The 15,476-nt window shown below is 45.0% G+C and overlaps 1 protein-coding gene across 5 annotated transcripts in view; it reads right to left on the bottom strand.

The window, feature by feature from the left end:
- The window catches only part of LOC118771832 (RAB3A interacting protein (rabin3)), a 32,258-nt gene extending 18,320 nt beyond the window's left edge, over positions 1-13,938 (bottom strand). For 2 of the 5 annotated variants that reach the window (XM_036519923.1, XM_036519919.1), the window contains exons 1-2: positions 13,717-13,938; positions 842-972 (exon numbers count right to left, since the gene is read on the bottom strand). The gene's annotated coding sequence lies outside the window, so the exon portion shown is untranslated. Of the gene's footprint in view, positions 1-841; positions 973-1,472; positions 1,640-13,716 lie in introns of those variants that run through there. The other 3 variants (XM_036519921.1, XM_036519922.1, XM_036519920.1) reach the window with 3 other exon arrangements.
- Between the last annotated feature and the right edge of the window lie 1,538 nt (positions 13,939-15,476).

The raw sequence follows: 15,476 nt of genomic DNA, 5'->3' as shown, positions 1-15,476 counted from the left end.
TTTGCTCAACCGGCACCATGCTGTGCTGCTATAAGTAGGAATGGTTAGTGATTAAACTTAGGAACTGGTGAGCTATGGTACCATAGGTTGCCTTTCTGCTGTATGGTCCGATAACGCATACGTGAAGACAGAACAATGGACTCTCCATTTATTATTAATTTAAGAAAGACAGCAGAGTAACTTTTCCATATTTAGCTAGAAATAGCTCTGTAACTAATCAGCTATGTTTGCTACATAACAAGCATTCCTTTGTCCATTGCTCATGATGTTTAGCTTCAGACTTTACTACACAAAAACCATAAAGTGTACACTCAGTACAGACCCTTTTTTTTGGTTGTGTTTTAATATTTTTTTTGACACAATGGCATTTGCTGTTGGGTGTTTTCTTATAAATGTACATGCATGACCAGACCTTCCCCATAGTATTTATTCTTCCAATAGATGGAAAACTGCTTCACTGCCCCCTCCTGTAACAGACTGTTAACGTTCTTGGGCTAGTTTTATTGATGATGTGCTTTCATTAAAATGCTGCATCCATACATTTCATTTCATAACGGGTTTATGTCGGTCACTGCTGGTCTGTTGGAGGATGCTGGGTCAGCATGAGGGCACCATTAAAAGGAAGAGCTACAGCACAGCATTCTGACAATATTAATGCAGCATACAGAACGTGGCTACAACGTTACATAAACCTTTGGATAACGCTTGCATCCACTGGCCTTCTTCACTGAAATACTCTCCACTCAAGAGTAAACAAGCAGTTCTGGCGTGAACTGAGTGGTGTGATCATGACATGGTCTCATACGCTCAATGAACGGTTTGCTTTCAATAAACCACATACCATTCTGATCAATGTGTCTGCGCAATGATGAAACAAGAACACAAACCGGAGCCAAAAACTCAATCTGAAGCCGTCCAGGTGTGACCGCCTCCTCCACCCAGTAGACAGTTAGCGTGGCCTGCGTGTTTCTCCTAAGAGGAAAAAAAGAAAGAAGCACTTGTCAGAATAAGGAATGTACCCAGTACACACTCTGCGAAAGAAAAGCAGACGAACTGCTACAGCTTTTCGTGTTGAGGAAAAGGAAAAAAGGAAATAATACACATACAATAACACAATGAAAGGCACTTGCGGTCAGTGAGCCGCGACTTTCTGCTGGCCGTTGTGTGCAGTCTGCGTTTCAATCCGAGCCCTCCAAACAAACAAGCCAGCCAAGTGTCTGTGGCACACAGAGACAGCAACCCGCTCCGGGGCTGCGAGGAGCCGCACGCCGACTCAATCAGATCACCCGAACGTCAAAGCCCACAGAGCAGGATGAAGCGAAAGGAGACGGAACGGGCGAGGGAGGAAGTGGCTTTTCTAAAACGGGCCCCCGCTGGAATGCAGGCGCGCAGACAGGAAAGCGGCCGCTGCCACGTCCTTCCCACAAACTGCCCCCGATCCCAGCAGCGAGGAAAAAAAAGCAGACACTCACGCTCACGCTCGTGTTTGTTAGAAACTCCTCTCCCAAACCAAGGGACCACTGAAAGCTTGCTCTCTCTCTCCCTTTCTCTCAAAACAAGAGATTTCCTTAACGGGGGGGTCAGGCCATGCTTAACAGCACTGCCACTGACACACGCGCACACCGAACCCGAACAGCCTGCCCGTCAGCGAGGACGCTCCCGTCTTCACGCGCCACCGCTCACGGAGGCACACCCACTTTCACATTCCAAAGGTTAGGCAGACGCACGGCCGCAGCGCGCTGCAGCTTATCGCAGGGCCCTCTCCGCAGCAGAAACCCCGCGGCTGGAGATCGCCGCTCCGCACAGGGTGGGAGGAGCCCGCCGCTGAGGGCCCCTGTCCGTCAGACCGGCTGCCACGCCAACAGCCGGGACGGTGACAGCACGTCAGCCCCCCACCACCACGAGCCGCCATGGATGTCAACAGACGTGCGGAGAGGCACTGCTGTTTAATATCTCATCAGCTCTGGGGGCTGGAGAACGCCACTCCACATGACACCGACAAGTGCGTTTTCAACACTCCTCTCCCAGCTGGCCAACGGGCTTATCAAGGTCTATAGCAAGAGGAGGAGTCAACGACACTCCATTACCGACCATGGCAATATTCTACACATCTCCTCTCCGGAGACACACAATATAATTAAAGGGGGCTAAAAAAAAGAAGTGTTCTATAAAGCGTAGAGGATTACCATGTATGAATAAATTACCACCTCAGCCTTATCTCACCAAAAGGCTTTGGAGAGCAAATTTCAGAGCTGCTGGAAGATTAGTGATGCGTACAGAGGCGAAACAAAAAGACAACTGCCACACCATGCTCTGTCAGGACAACATCCCTCTCTACTCTATAGACATATATTTTTGGTATTTTCTCAAACAAGTGTCAAAAAAACCTACAATATGAAACAAGTGAGTAATGTAGCCAGTTCAGACCAGTTGAGATCTTGTAGGACCTCGAGGTCACCGCTGTGTGAGAGCATCCTCCGAACACCCTGTCATGTTGTGACAATGTTGAGAGAACACGCTAGCTGGGTGGGAATTCCTGGAGATACAGCTGGAAATATTTCACTGAATCACGCCCACACTCTGTTGGACTGACTACTTAGTCACCACTTCATACTTCCATCTCTTTCTCCGCACATATCTGCACTAATAATGCATAGCTCGTCATGAAATTATGACAGGAATGGGTGCCCCAGATATGACTTCCCGTAGAAGAATGCAAAGAGAGCAGGGTAAGATTGCACGATAATTGTATGCTTATTGCAAAAAAAAAAAAAAAAAATTGCACCAAAGTTCAATTTCAAGTCAATGTGGCATTGAAACCACCAATCCATGAGAAATGTGCACTGCACCTGACACAGCCTGCAGCCCTGCCAGCCCACACTGGCAGCCCCCGGGCGGCGGGGCTCAGAGCTCCGCCTCCCACGGGGACGACAGATTCCTCACATCCTTACCAATGTGACAGGGCGATACGAGGATGTCCCAGCCCCTCTCACACAGCCCTCACACAGCCCAGCAACGGCAAGTCTCATCCCCACACACATACACAGAGGCGAGAGAGAGAGAGAGAGAGAGAAAGAGAGAGGCCGGAAGGAAGGAGTCAGAGACAGCGTCTGGCATCATCTTCGGGTCAGACGGATTCGTGTGCATTCCATTCGGACTCACTAGAGGCCCTGGGCATGTAGCACACTGCTCTATACAACAGTTGCCTTCCACATTCCACAGAGATGGCCACCGAGCAGTGTGTGAGCACGGGGACTGTGGTTACGGTTACTGTTTAATCCGCACAAGCATTTGGAAGGGGGTGGGGTAATCTGTATCTGCTAGCCTAGATTGTCCCACAGCAGGCTGGGAGTTGGGGGGGGGGGGGCAGTCCAGAGGAGGGGAACGAACACATACTGAGCTGTCGGGAGAAGACAGATTTCTGCTCCCCCGCAAAATGCTTCGCTGCAGCCACCTGTCGTTTGAAAATGCCTGCCCCTACCAGACACACACAGCGAGGGGGGGTGGGGGTGGGGGGGGGCAGGCCATGCAGATCTCCCAGAGTGCCTCCAATGCAAAAAACACGGGAGAGACATTAGGGAGACATAAGAGCTCAGCTCAATATTAAAGACCAAACCCTCTCATAATAACACTGTTAATTTGGTCAGCACAATGCCTAATGTGTGGCATTCTACAAGGTGCATGGTTTTACATTTCAGACCACATTACACCACTGGGATTTTTACAGGAGCAACTCAGGCAAATCAGAAATGTGGCCACTTTATCATACGCCCTTGGACACTGCCACTCAGGTGAAATGAGGGGTATCAAATCTCTTTCCCAAAATATGATGGGCATCCTACTGGTAAAAGTTAAATGCAACTAGATGTTGCTGAAGAAATATCTGATCTTAGGTTGATTAATGTATTACATCTCTATCACTTTTCACATGAACTAAATGGTTGTTTTGTTCAAATGTCTGTTATGGTTCGCTACGGACTCCAGTCAAAGACCACCCACTGTTTTGTCTCTGCTGCAAGTGTTTAAACTGGCTCTAATCGCCCTAGCGGTCAGTAGGGCCTGTTTAACATATTTGGCAAAGCTCAGTGAACAACAGCTTTCCAGATTAAAAAAATTGCTGCTTAGCTGTCGTTCAGTTTAATCAGACCAGTAAACGCGCTTAGCTTATCCCACCGCTCAAGAGAGCACAAACAGTTTAGAAACCGGAAGGAGGGGACAGGCATTTTGCAAGAGTTCTCCAAGAATAACTTGTTGTAGCAGCAGCCGTCAGCCATCTTTTTGGCCTATACTTGCCCGTTCCCTGTTGTAGGCTATGACGAGGGCAGGCATCCTGAAAGGTACACTTGAAAGCAGCACCCGCAGAGCATTCACTGAAACCTGGCCCTCAGTTCCCAAGGGAACCATGCCTGGTGTCCATGGTAACACTATACCCCCCCCTACACACACACACACACACACTTAAACGCACACTTGCAAAGGGAGATAAGATACCTTTACACAGGTAGAGTTTGTCCAACTGCCCCTGCACTGTAGTGGGCTTCTAATACCCTCATGCTGAATCAAACTGCTCAGCAACCATCCCCGCTGTAGGCCACACTGGTCACCTCACAAGCTTAACTTGCATGATTACGTGAAACCCATAGATCCATTGGTTCATTTGACGGCCCATTCAAACAGTAATCCATACTCTGGTTAACCTTTCCCCCCTCTGAATATTCACACTTTCTGTAAAATGCATGGTTTACATAGGTGTAGCTTTGCACCCTTTCACACAGTATATGACGCATTTACTAGATGTAAAGTACAGAGGTGATGTAATGGCAAGCTTCCTCACTAGATAACTTCGACACGCTACCTTTCAGTGTTGATGATTTCACTGGATACTTGATACAGAGGAGTCTCATTTCTCATCAAATATTGAGGTCGACCAACAAGCAGCTGCTCTTGCACTCTGGCAGCTACACCGTGATGGGTGTCCTCTAGGAACACGAAGGGCTGAGACTGCAGAACCTACAACTGTGTGCAAAATCATTTCATTCACTATCAGTGCGACGAAGGAGGAAATCGTGTGTTCAGGTAGTGGCCAAAGATTCTGAAGTATATCACGAACACTGCTCTCGAAAACCAGCTCACCTTGTTTGGAGAATAGGGCTACAGAGGGCCAGTTCTTTGGCTTCCAAGAGGCCATCTCAGGGATAAATAACATCTTTCTGACAAGGAAGTGCAATGGTGGCTACTACCAAAACTTCAAGACTTAAACACCAATTAAGATATATACTTTCAAGAGACCAATATCACCACATCCACAATTAATGTCTTACAGGCTACCTTTATGCTATAATCATTCACAAAGAGCACAGCCTTCAAATAAAGAATAATATTCTATATTAAAACAAACAAATTACTCTTTCTCTTGGTCTGACAGCTCGCTGGTTCATTTCAGCAGCCCAATTATAGAAGCCTAATTTTTTAAAAAGAAGTCAGTGACCCTTCTGAAATAAGACAAGACAAAGTCCAGGAGGCTGAAACATGAGCTATTCGCAGAGCCATGACTGCTATTGATCGGAGTCTGGATTAGCCCTCTGTCATATGCTCCAGTCCGGGTCACTGACTGACCATGAAACAGAGCTCACATTCAGAACCCCCTTCCCCTCCTGGCTCCGGTAATCTGCGGATAATCTCAGCCATACAAAAACCACCACACATACATCCTGCAGCTCACAAGGTAATCCTTCAAAGTTTCTTATGGCTGAATATATCGGCAGAACCGGTCTGGGACGCACCTGAATGTCAGCAGCGGTGACGTTCGCTGCTGATAACGTGGATGAAATGTAACCACAATCCATGTCGTTAACTCTAAATGTCCCATAATGCTGCAACTTATTTGTTTTAGCACATTTCCACAATTGCAAGGTCATAAAATGCTAAACAGGGTGCTTATTCCAGAAGGAGTCAATACAGAAACCAAAAAGTCAATTAAACAAATCATCCCCTGACGGCATAAAAAAAGCCTGTCAGGGAAGCTGCTACCGCTTATACACACAGACATCAGATACTGGCAGAGCTATCTGCGAACAAGAAGTTTTTAATTTCAAATGAGACAATCACTTCCAGGAAACATGGATTATTGATTTATGGTTGTTTGATAGTATACAGTGCCCCAGGCCTAAGTATTAATTGTTCCTGTCAGATGAAATAAGCCTACAATTCCCAACATGCTATTCTTCCAGCCTCCGCCACTACCTCCTCCCTCTCATCGCTCCCTCAGTCTCATTCTATCATCCTCTGCCAAATATGAAGCCTTATGACCACCTCCATATCTTATCAGAACTAAAATTTTTTAATCAGCTAAAAGCCAGCTGCCCAGAAGAAAGGAGACATTGACAATATTGATGCGGGCTAAACGGATAGCCTCAGCCGTTTGACCGCAAGAGGCGTCCTCTTCAGCAATGACACGGCTGTTTATCATTCCTGCCACTGTTGGCAGGACCCGACCAGCATGCACCTCCGCGGGGAGGGTGCTTCCCCCCTAACCGGCGCCAAGGGGAGCTTTAATTAAAGTGGATTACCGGCCAGGCTGGCGCGCAATGTTTTCCAACTGGAGGCAAAGGCCTGTGGCAGGTGTATTCATGTCGTCCCGGGCTCTTTTGACCGCTTGCAGCGGCCGCGCCCTCGCCGAGCCAGTCCGCTTTCCACAACATGACACAGGGAATTACTCTGCCCCGGGCTGCCGAGCGCGGGGCGATCTGTCAGGGGCCCGTACCACGCCCCCAGCCAGTATCTAACATTCATCTTTGCCCTCTTCAATTGCTCCCAGGGAACATTATGCAACAGCGCATTTTGAAGAGCTTGGGAAAAAAATTTCGATCGATGCTGCAGAACGGCACAGCGGCAAGTTTTCTCCATTAATACTGCCATGCAACATTATCAACAGCATTTTCCGCATTGTAAATAGTCTCAAAGGTTAATCTTTTCAAGGTTCTCATAATGTAAAAGAAAGGGAGCAAGGGCACCCTAGGGCAAGGGTTCTCTTCTCAAAATCTGATGCGTTTGGTCTACCAGCTCATAAACAACCATCCATTCATAATTTTGCAGTCAGTGAAGGTAGGACTAGGTCACTCAATGATGATAAATGATCTGTGGTCATGTGTGAGAAAGTTCATTTGCTGTTTCTGCGTACCTATTTGTCTTTATTGTTATGCTTCTCTGAGAGTCTCACAAATCCACGCTGAAAAATTACCTCTGTCCCCTAACCCAACCATTTGTCGCACTTCTTCAAGAATCAGTCTGTGGATAACGGCACTCTCCCCGTCCAAATAAACAATAAAACAACAAACTATTGGCTGAGATTTTTCTTAAGCAGACACTCATCACAGTATGTCCCACACTGACACTACACCCAGCCTAAACCAAGCCCGCACCACGCAGGAGGAGCCTGTGCCGGTCAGTCCAGTCCTCTCTATCAGATGCTCCAGTATCGGCTGTGCGTTCAGACGTGTCACATGACACCATCTGCCTCCCTTATCGCGGCAAAACGTGCGTTACTGACAGCAGATTGCTATCAGAGAAAAACAGACCCATGATGACAAAGCTGTACAGCATCTCACTCCCTTGGTGCAAGTGTTATCTACTTTTAGAGGGAGCAAAATCCCACTTCATAGCTAACAGTGTCCTTAATGAGAAAGTCCCTGAGAAAAACAGTACATATCCACTATGAAGTGTCCTGAACCATAACCCTGTGTTTCCTTAAACAGGGAGAGGAAGGGTGGCCAGCCCCCACTACGTCAGCCATCAAGAGCAACGAGGCAACCATTCTGGAGACACCGCTTTGCAAGGGTTGGTGACCCAAAAACGGATACATGAAAAAAATCAATGAGAAATTCCACCCAATTGATTCAGCATAAATTATCAGTCTATTTATTAAACATAGGCCCAGGCCCATAACCCCTGACCTCTGCCGTCAATTTTTCAAGTCAATAAATGGAAGAACGTGCTTTCTCATAACGGCTTTAAGGAACGAATACTGAGACAATGAAAATTTAAAGCACATGCTATTGATGAGGTGTTACAAAGCTTTTGTTTCTTAGAAGTAATTACTGAATTCAATGCACAACATCGCCACAATGCAGCTGCAACACTGCCAGTTGTACTTGGGCTTGGCACCAGGCCTGTGATTTCAGAAAAGCAATTCTGCTAAATGACAGGCATTATGCAGACAAAATAAGTGATGTAAAGGCACTACAGTTTTGTTTCACATTGAGCACAACGCAGTTACATCCAGAGAGCTCTGTTCACATTAGCGTTGCATTGGTCAAGGATCTAAAACCCAAGACCATATACCCATAATAAAATGAAATACTGAGAAATGAGTTGCAGACACTTTTAATCATAAGTATACTGCAATACAGAAAAACATTACACATATTAAATGTACTGATAGAGCTAAAAATGTATACATCCTCAACATACATTTTGTATATATACATTTTTGTATGGGTGGAAAGATTAGTTCCCCGAGATAAGCACTTCACGTGGAGAACATCGTGTGAGAATGCTAGGTGGTCTGGTATCTCTCGACAAACGCGTTGTGAACTGAAATGACACTGGATCAGTCGGTTGTATCCCGGTGTAACCAGCTTCAAACTGCATCGCGGTTAGCTGGCCAGTTACGTTTTCTGTTGTTAGGGTAAACAGCTGTACACTGTAAACTCAGCAACTTGTTGTCATCTGTACCAACGGCATTACCAGTATTTTCCGAAAAGTATGAGAAGGGCAATGCACCTGGTGAGGGATGTGGCTGTGTTCCATCCACAAAAACATCCCTCTCTGTCACCGCTGTGGCCTCCTCACAACCTTAACCATGTGCGAGGGCTGTTGTCCACTACAGTAAACCCACAAAGATGACAACTGCCAGGAACAGGAACATTTCAAAAGGAGACTCAACATGTTTGCATAGCTGCATGTCTACGGAGTAATTTAACAAGTTATGCTTTTAACCCATTTGAAATTGACGAAGTGATCTGTGCTTTTATACTTGCTTTTTGAGTTTTTGATGTGACATAAATCACAGCCTCATTCATGACGCACCATGTTTATAAATATCCCCCACGCTCTGGCCTGTTCATCTCACTCAAAGGGGTCTGTTAAATGCTTTGAGAGATGCTTTGGGTGAAGAAAGCTACTGTGGATGATGTATTGAGGGCCTTTCACCTTTAGTGTAGTAAATGGTCATTCAGATGAACCGGGGAACATGGATGAATGTTGCTGTTGCTGCATTAGAGGAAGCTGCAGATGTTTGCAGACAGCATCTCTCTGCCTCCTTACATGGCGTTCTTCAGAGATGGCAGAAAGTGCTGAACACTTCAGCTATCAGAGGGTCAACCAGGCTGTTCTGGGAAACTCAGCATTTCATCCGTTCTCTTCTTCGAGTCCAGACCGGTCAATCACGGGCTCCAAAGGATGCTGGGATATCACTCTGCTGTAATAGCTGCATTCTCTGCATTCTAGACCATAGCCTTTAACTCTGCTCCCTGCTCCCACAATCCCTCCTGGTTTCAGATCAGTGACCCACAAGCTCCCCTCACAGTCTCACACATGTCTTGACATGATGCCTGATCACAGATCAGAAGAAAAGAAGGGTTCAGTTGCGTGAATCACGATTTGGAAGAACAGTCCCATACTAATGGGCGTCACGCACACCAAAAAAAAAAAAACACACAAAAAATCAATCTCCATATAAATGGACGACAAAGCTTACCTTATTCCCTTCCTAACCTTTGTTTACACACAACATAGCACCTCTACTACAGAGAAGTGGGGCAGACGAGCATATGATTGTAACTTACACTGACTCTGGGCACTCAAGCAGAAATTCACTTACATTTATTATTCATGAACATCATATCAAGAACACCCACTAACTAAATGTGAATTCAAATTACTTTCAAGCTACCCTTCTGGTACCATAATGTTTTCAGGCTTCTGAGTACACTGGTGGCATTGGTGGGGAGAGAAGATTCTTGGCTAAATGTACTTGTACTATTGTATTTACGACTGACTAGTGCACAAAAGGATCTTTATTGAAAGACCTTCAACAAAACAGCGCAATCACAATAGACAGACCTGCGTATCACAAAGGTCATAAATATTCCACTGTGCTGAACACCTGAATAAAAGTTCATGAAGTAGGTACAGCATGTGGAGAGCATTAAAGATGAAGCAATCTACATGGAGCAGGAAATAACACCACAGCGCATTCAAAGCAGGCCTCATTGCATGAAGATGACAAATTTCAGACCTTCATTCCTCCCCAGCTTTAAAAGAACACCACAACAACACCACAAATCAGTGATAATAGTCTATCTGACTGTAGTCTCTGAATTATATCATCATGTAATTGCATTATAATATCTCCATTTTTACATCCTTTTAAAAGACTTCTCCTTAACTTTCAGGCCAAAGGCAAAGACTAGGACGCCAGGGCACAGTATTATGGTCTACCACGGATGACAACAACGGTTTGATTGTGAAACCCCTTTCAAGCACTTAGCTCCCTACCCATCATGCATTGCCTGCATATCAGTTCCTCCGTGTCAGGTTCGTTCAAGTGCCCACCCCCCGCCTGCCAGGGCCCTTCTCCATCCTCAACTGAGTCTCTCCCTCTCCACTGATACACATCGCAGGCTGGCCATAAATAATGAACGAGACCTGCCAATGTGTACGGCCACAGGCGACGCTGGGCTACAATAAATAACGCCAGCCATGCACTTTTCTATAGCCCTGTCTGACTCTAACAGCACCTATTATCCCCAACAACTGCGATCCGCCACACTCCCATGCTGCTACAAAGGTGCATTATCTTATTCCCTCCAGCAAACACACACACATGCAAACACAGCGTCTCTGATACAAAGAAATACACACTGACAACAGAAGAGAAAATGTGGGGGCCATTATTAACCTTGTCACAGGTGTCTACATGTTGCCATTCCTATCCCCAAGAAACAGGTGACATAAAGCGTGGCGTGTTGAGATTGTGGTGCCCATCACGTTTTGCGACTGTGCTTTAGAAATCCCCAAAGGGGTTCCCCTATGCAATAATAAAACTCAGGGAAACTGGTTTTATTTACAGGCACCACTGATCTGAGGAATGCTTAGTAGGACAAACTAAGCACTTTCCCTGGAAATCACATTTAAATAGGCTCACAAGCTGATGTTTTTTTTTCCCCACAATAGAATTAAGTGCAGTCAAATTTGAATTAAGTGCAGTCAAATTTGTTAGTTTAAACTGTTAATAACTTCACCAACAACAGCCCTGTATGCTTTCTTAAAACCGTTATTTGTTCAGGACAGCAAATCCACATTAGATCAAAGCACTTGAGCTGAAGGATGTTGGAAATAGCAGGAGGACCTCCTTCTGTTCTTACCAAAGGCTCACGTTCCGCTTCTGAGTTTCGGTTTCAATCCTAGGAAGAACCCGCCTGCAACAGGGTCTAAATTGGACCCTCCGGCGTTACACACCAACTCTGACAGCTGAGTCGCTGCACATTTTGCCGACTCTGGACCCTGTCCACCCAGCTGCCCGTGCTGCCCGCTACGCGTTCTTTCAGACGCAGCCGTGAGCGTAAATTTGATAATGCAATTGAGCGGAAATCACGGGAACGAAGCGGCGAGGGGGGATAATCCTGTTACGCCGCTCTCGCTGAGTGCACCCCTCCAGAGAGAGACGGCCAGCAAACAGACCTTCAGAATTACGCCGCGTCCGACCGACTGCACTCGAGGGCTGGAGGGAGACGGCGCGTTATTAAAACAGTGGATCCGGCACACAATGGAAATGACTGCAAAGCCTCGGCTTTGCATACAATTACTGCTGGCCTTGTCCTCTTATAAAAAGCCCTTATGATTGACGCACTGTTTGACTCTCTCTGTGCTGTGCCTCTTCTCTGGAGGCGTTTTAAACAGGCTGAGGCAGTAGGCATACACTAGAATGCAAGAACAACATAGGGCCCTCTCAGTCTGTGATGCTGTTCCAAGAGGATCGTGGTCATAATAGGGCTATTCTCAGATTTCAGTGCTGTCATTCAGAAGATGAGCTGTCCTGTCAGTAGCTCCTCATTTAGAAGGGGTGACCAGGAAGCAATGGAGAACCCATAACTCCACAGTGCTTACACGACATGCCTGCTTAAAAAGGACACCAGTGGTTTTCCACTACCTCCAAACTTGATCTTGCATTGACCTCCCCGAGCCTGAGCTCAATATGCACCCCAAGGGTCGATTCCATCACCTTCCTTGATCTTTACTATGGATTACTGTATCGCCTGAAAGGACCAAGCCCTTCAGTGAAGCTTAAGAGATCTCCAAGGACATAATCCTTTACGCATAAGTGCTGAAACCGGTTTGGTTAAATATTAACCAGGTCTTGCTTGATGATGATGATGAGGTATTTGTGACTGTCTTTCTGAACACACTTACCGCTGCATTGTTCACGGAGCCACAAGAGGGGAAAAAAGCATGCCATTCACATGCCTTTCTATTGTTAAAGAGCCATCAAGATCCAGCAAATGGAACATTTCATTTCACAGTAAAACCGTGTGCGTTTTGCAGCATGCAACTACTGGCGTTTGTGGCATGTCTCGGCAATATAACAATTTTCTTTCACCATCGTATGAACGGCGTGCATGAACTGTCACATTAAACCCAAAGAAATGCACACGTTAGCTACACTCTTCCAGTCGTAATGAGGGATTTCGAAAATGCGGTCAAGTGTTTAGCTAACTGGTTCTAAATCTGAAGAGGCACGCCGAAAAAAATAAAGGATCTGCCACATCGTCATCTGAAGAACATAATTCAAACTTAGCTGCTTGTGGATTCGACGCTTTTTAAAATGATCCATTCACGCCGCCCATTGAGTCGGGGCTTTTTCCGTTTACACCTTGTCAATTGAAAGATACGCTGCTCACCGGGCAACTCCAAACTAAAACCTGCCACGCCTTCATGTTTAGTCGCTGATGTGATGTTTAGCTCGCTTGTTCCAAGCCAGCCCTCTTACCATCTGCACAACCTAATTGTGGACGTGATGCTTGAGTCTTGTGAGGTCGTAGTTTGGCAACACAATCCCTGACACAACGTTAGCCTCTTCAATGTCACATTAAAGCATTAGCTAATCCTCTTACAAGTCCAGTTCAATTAATAAGCATGGCGGATCGTGCTCACTTCACTCACTAGAATCCGAGGTTGATATTTATACAAAGGCAAAATACCAACCTTTCAAACCACAAAGGCGTCACTGTCAATTGTACAGGTGTAATAGCATGGGGCACAGATAGCGCACGCTAGATTGCAACATTCTTACGATGGCTGTTAGATGGATAAGAAACCCAGCAAAGAAATATCATATTTGATGTAACAGACACTCTACACTTCGAACTCTACGACGTAGGCAGTATAACATATCCAGCTAAGCTTTCCCCGCTTGCCAGAGATTAATCTTGGGTATTCAAGAGAATACTGGCTGGCTAACTGGATAGCTTACCACATAAATATGACTTTTATCCAAAGACAGCTAGGCAGAGACGACTAGCGAGCTGACAAGCTGTGAAAGCTTTCCCCATATCTTCGTTTATATATCTAGTCTAACTTGATAGTTATGTAGCTACTTGGTCACCTAGCTACCAGTAGCTAATTAGCTGTGAATTTTCATCTTGTTAGCGAACTTACCTACTATGACCACGGACGCCTGGAATTAAACAGCAGCCTCCCGAGAGTATTAAAAACCATAAGCCCAAATGTCCCGGTGGATACTGCAGCCTAATCGCCGACTCGTTTCAGGCCGGGGATGGATGAGGGTTGCGGCTCGCTAACGTTAGCGGTCTGCCCCTGCGTTCAGAGTGAGAGAAGCGTCTGTCGGATCGCTACACCTGCCCTTTTTTTCTTCTACGTAGGTGCCAAGTGAGACCGGCTTACTACACGCGCATGCGCACTCATTGCAGCCCCTCTCCGCGTGTTTACCTTTACGTCAACCACCAGCGGGATGGTACAGAAAAACAACGCCATATCATAAACACGTCTGTGTCGTATAGTCGATCATTTAACCATTCATAAAATTAGATTTGGAATAATGACAATTTAACACTGACAAAATAGTAACAAACAAAGGAACTTCGACAAAATCATGTACAGGCCGATTTACAGTTCTTTGCAATGAAATCATGAAAAAAGTTAAGTCTTGGTTGTGTCAAGCTCATTCGGCAACTGATGTTGGCTACTGAATGAATGTGAAGAGGACAAGATGCATGTATTTGCTTTTACAATACGTTATCAATGACGTTCAATTGATCAATATTTTTTGCACCACAGCGCCGTCCACTGGGAAATGCTTGTACATGCACAAATATTAAGATTGTTTTACGCTGTCCATTACGATTTTTAAATGAGCCGCCTAAGAACATGTGGGTTATGAAACCAAATGACTGTCATACAGAATAATGTTTTTTGTTTGTTTGTTTGTTTTTTTTGAAGTTTTAGATGGTCATTGCAATTTATACAATATAAAGTTTAATAATAACTATATTAATTAATAATAATAATTAAATAAAGTTTTAATAGTTATGTAAATGTAAAATATGAACGCAAATGTAGATGTAAAATAAATGTAAAACATTTACTGTAATAGGTTACACAATGCACTTACTTCATATTAGTATTTGAAATATAATTTTGGATCCTTCCAGAAAGTGTGAGCAGTATAAGTATATAGTGTGACTAGTCTTTATAATTATGGATCACAGAGAGATTTACATCAATGTGTTATGTCATTCTGTTTAAATTTCTTTTTACAAAACACTCACTGTTAGAGGACTCGCTTGCTTTCAATTAACATGTAACAGTATATAGAGGCCGCATGTTACGTTTTTTGATTATGTATTTTAAGACGTTGCACTCTGTTATAAATGGTACTAGCCTGTCACGAGAAAATTATGTTCCCTTCACGGTTGCCCTGTGTGACATTGACGCCAAAATAGATGCCATTACCGGTTACATGTATTTCTGCCTGGTACACAGTGCAAAAACAATCTATTTACATAGCCTACTATGAAACGGTCAAAGCCTCGATTGGGGTCGACAGAGGTGATACAACGAATGAAATTTGCCAGTGTAGTAGTCCTGCGGTACAGGTTATTGTGGTAAAGGGATTACAACATTCAATGTCATACAAGCAAGAGCTGATGCTGAACTGCTACAATTAACGCTTTTGTTTAATTCAAAAATAAAATCATGGTGTTGTCATGGTGTTCAAGATGTTATTGGTTTAGACTGATAAAGATGTTTAGACTGAAGTCCATTTTTCCGCGTGCTTGACAAGCGTACTTGTGTCCAGCGTTTACGCATTTCCGTCTGATTGTGGGGGAGTGTGGTTTAGGATTAGGGGGAGTGAGGTTTAGGGTTATTGTTGCTTGTATAGTTGCTTGCATATTTCT

Source organism: Megalops cyprinoides, chromosome 25 (assembly GCF_013368585.1).
Source record: "Megalops cyprinoides isolate fMegCyp1 chromosome 25, fMegCyp1.pri, whole genome shotgun sequence".
NCBI classification, from domain to species: Eukaryota; Metazoa; Chordata; class Actinopteri; order Elopiformes; family Megalopidae; genus Megalops; species Megalops cyprinoides.
The sequence above is the reverse complement of the archived record's forward strand: the minus strand, read 5'-3'. Positions and strand labels throughout refer to the sequence as shown.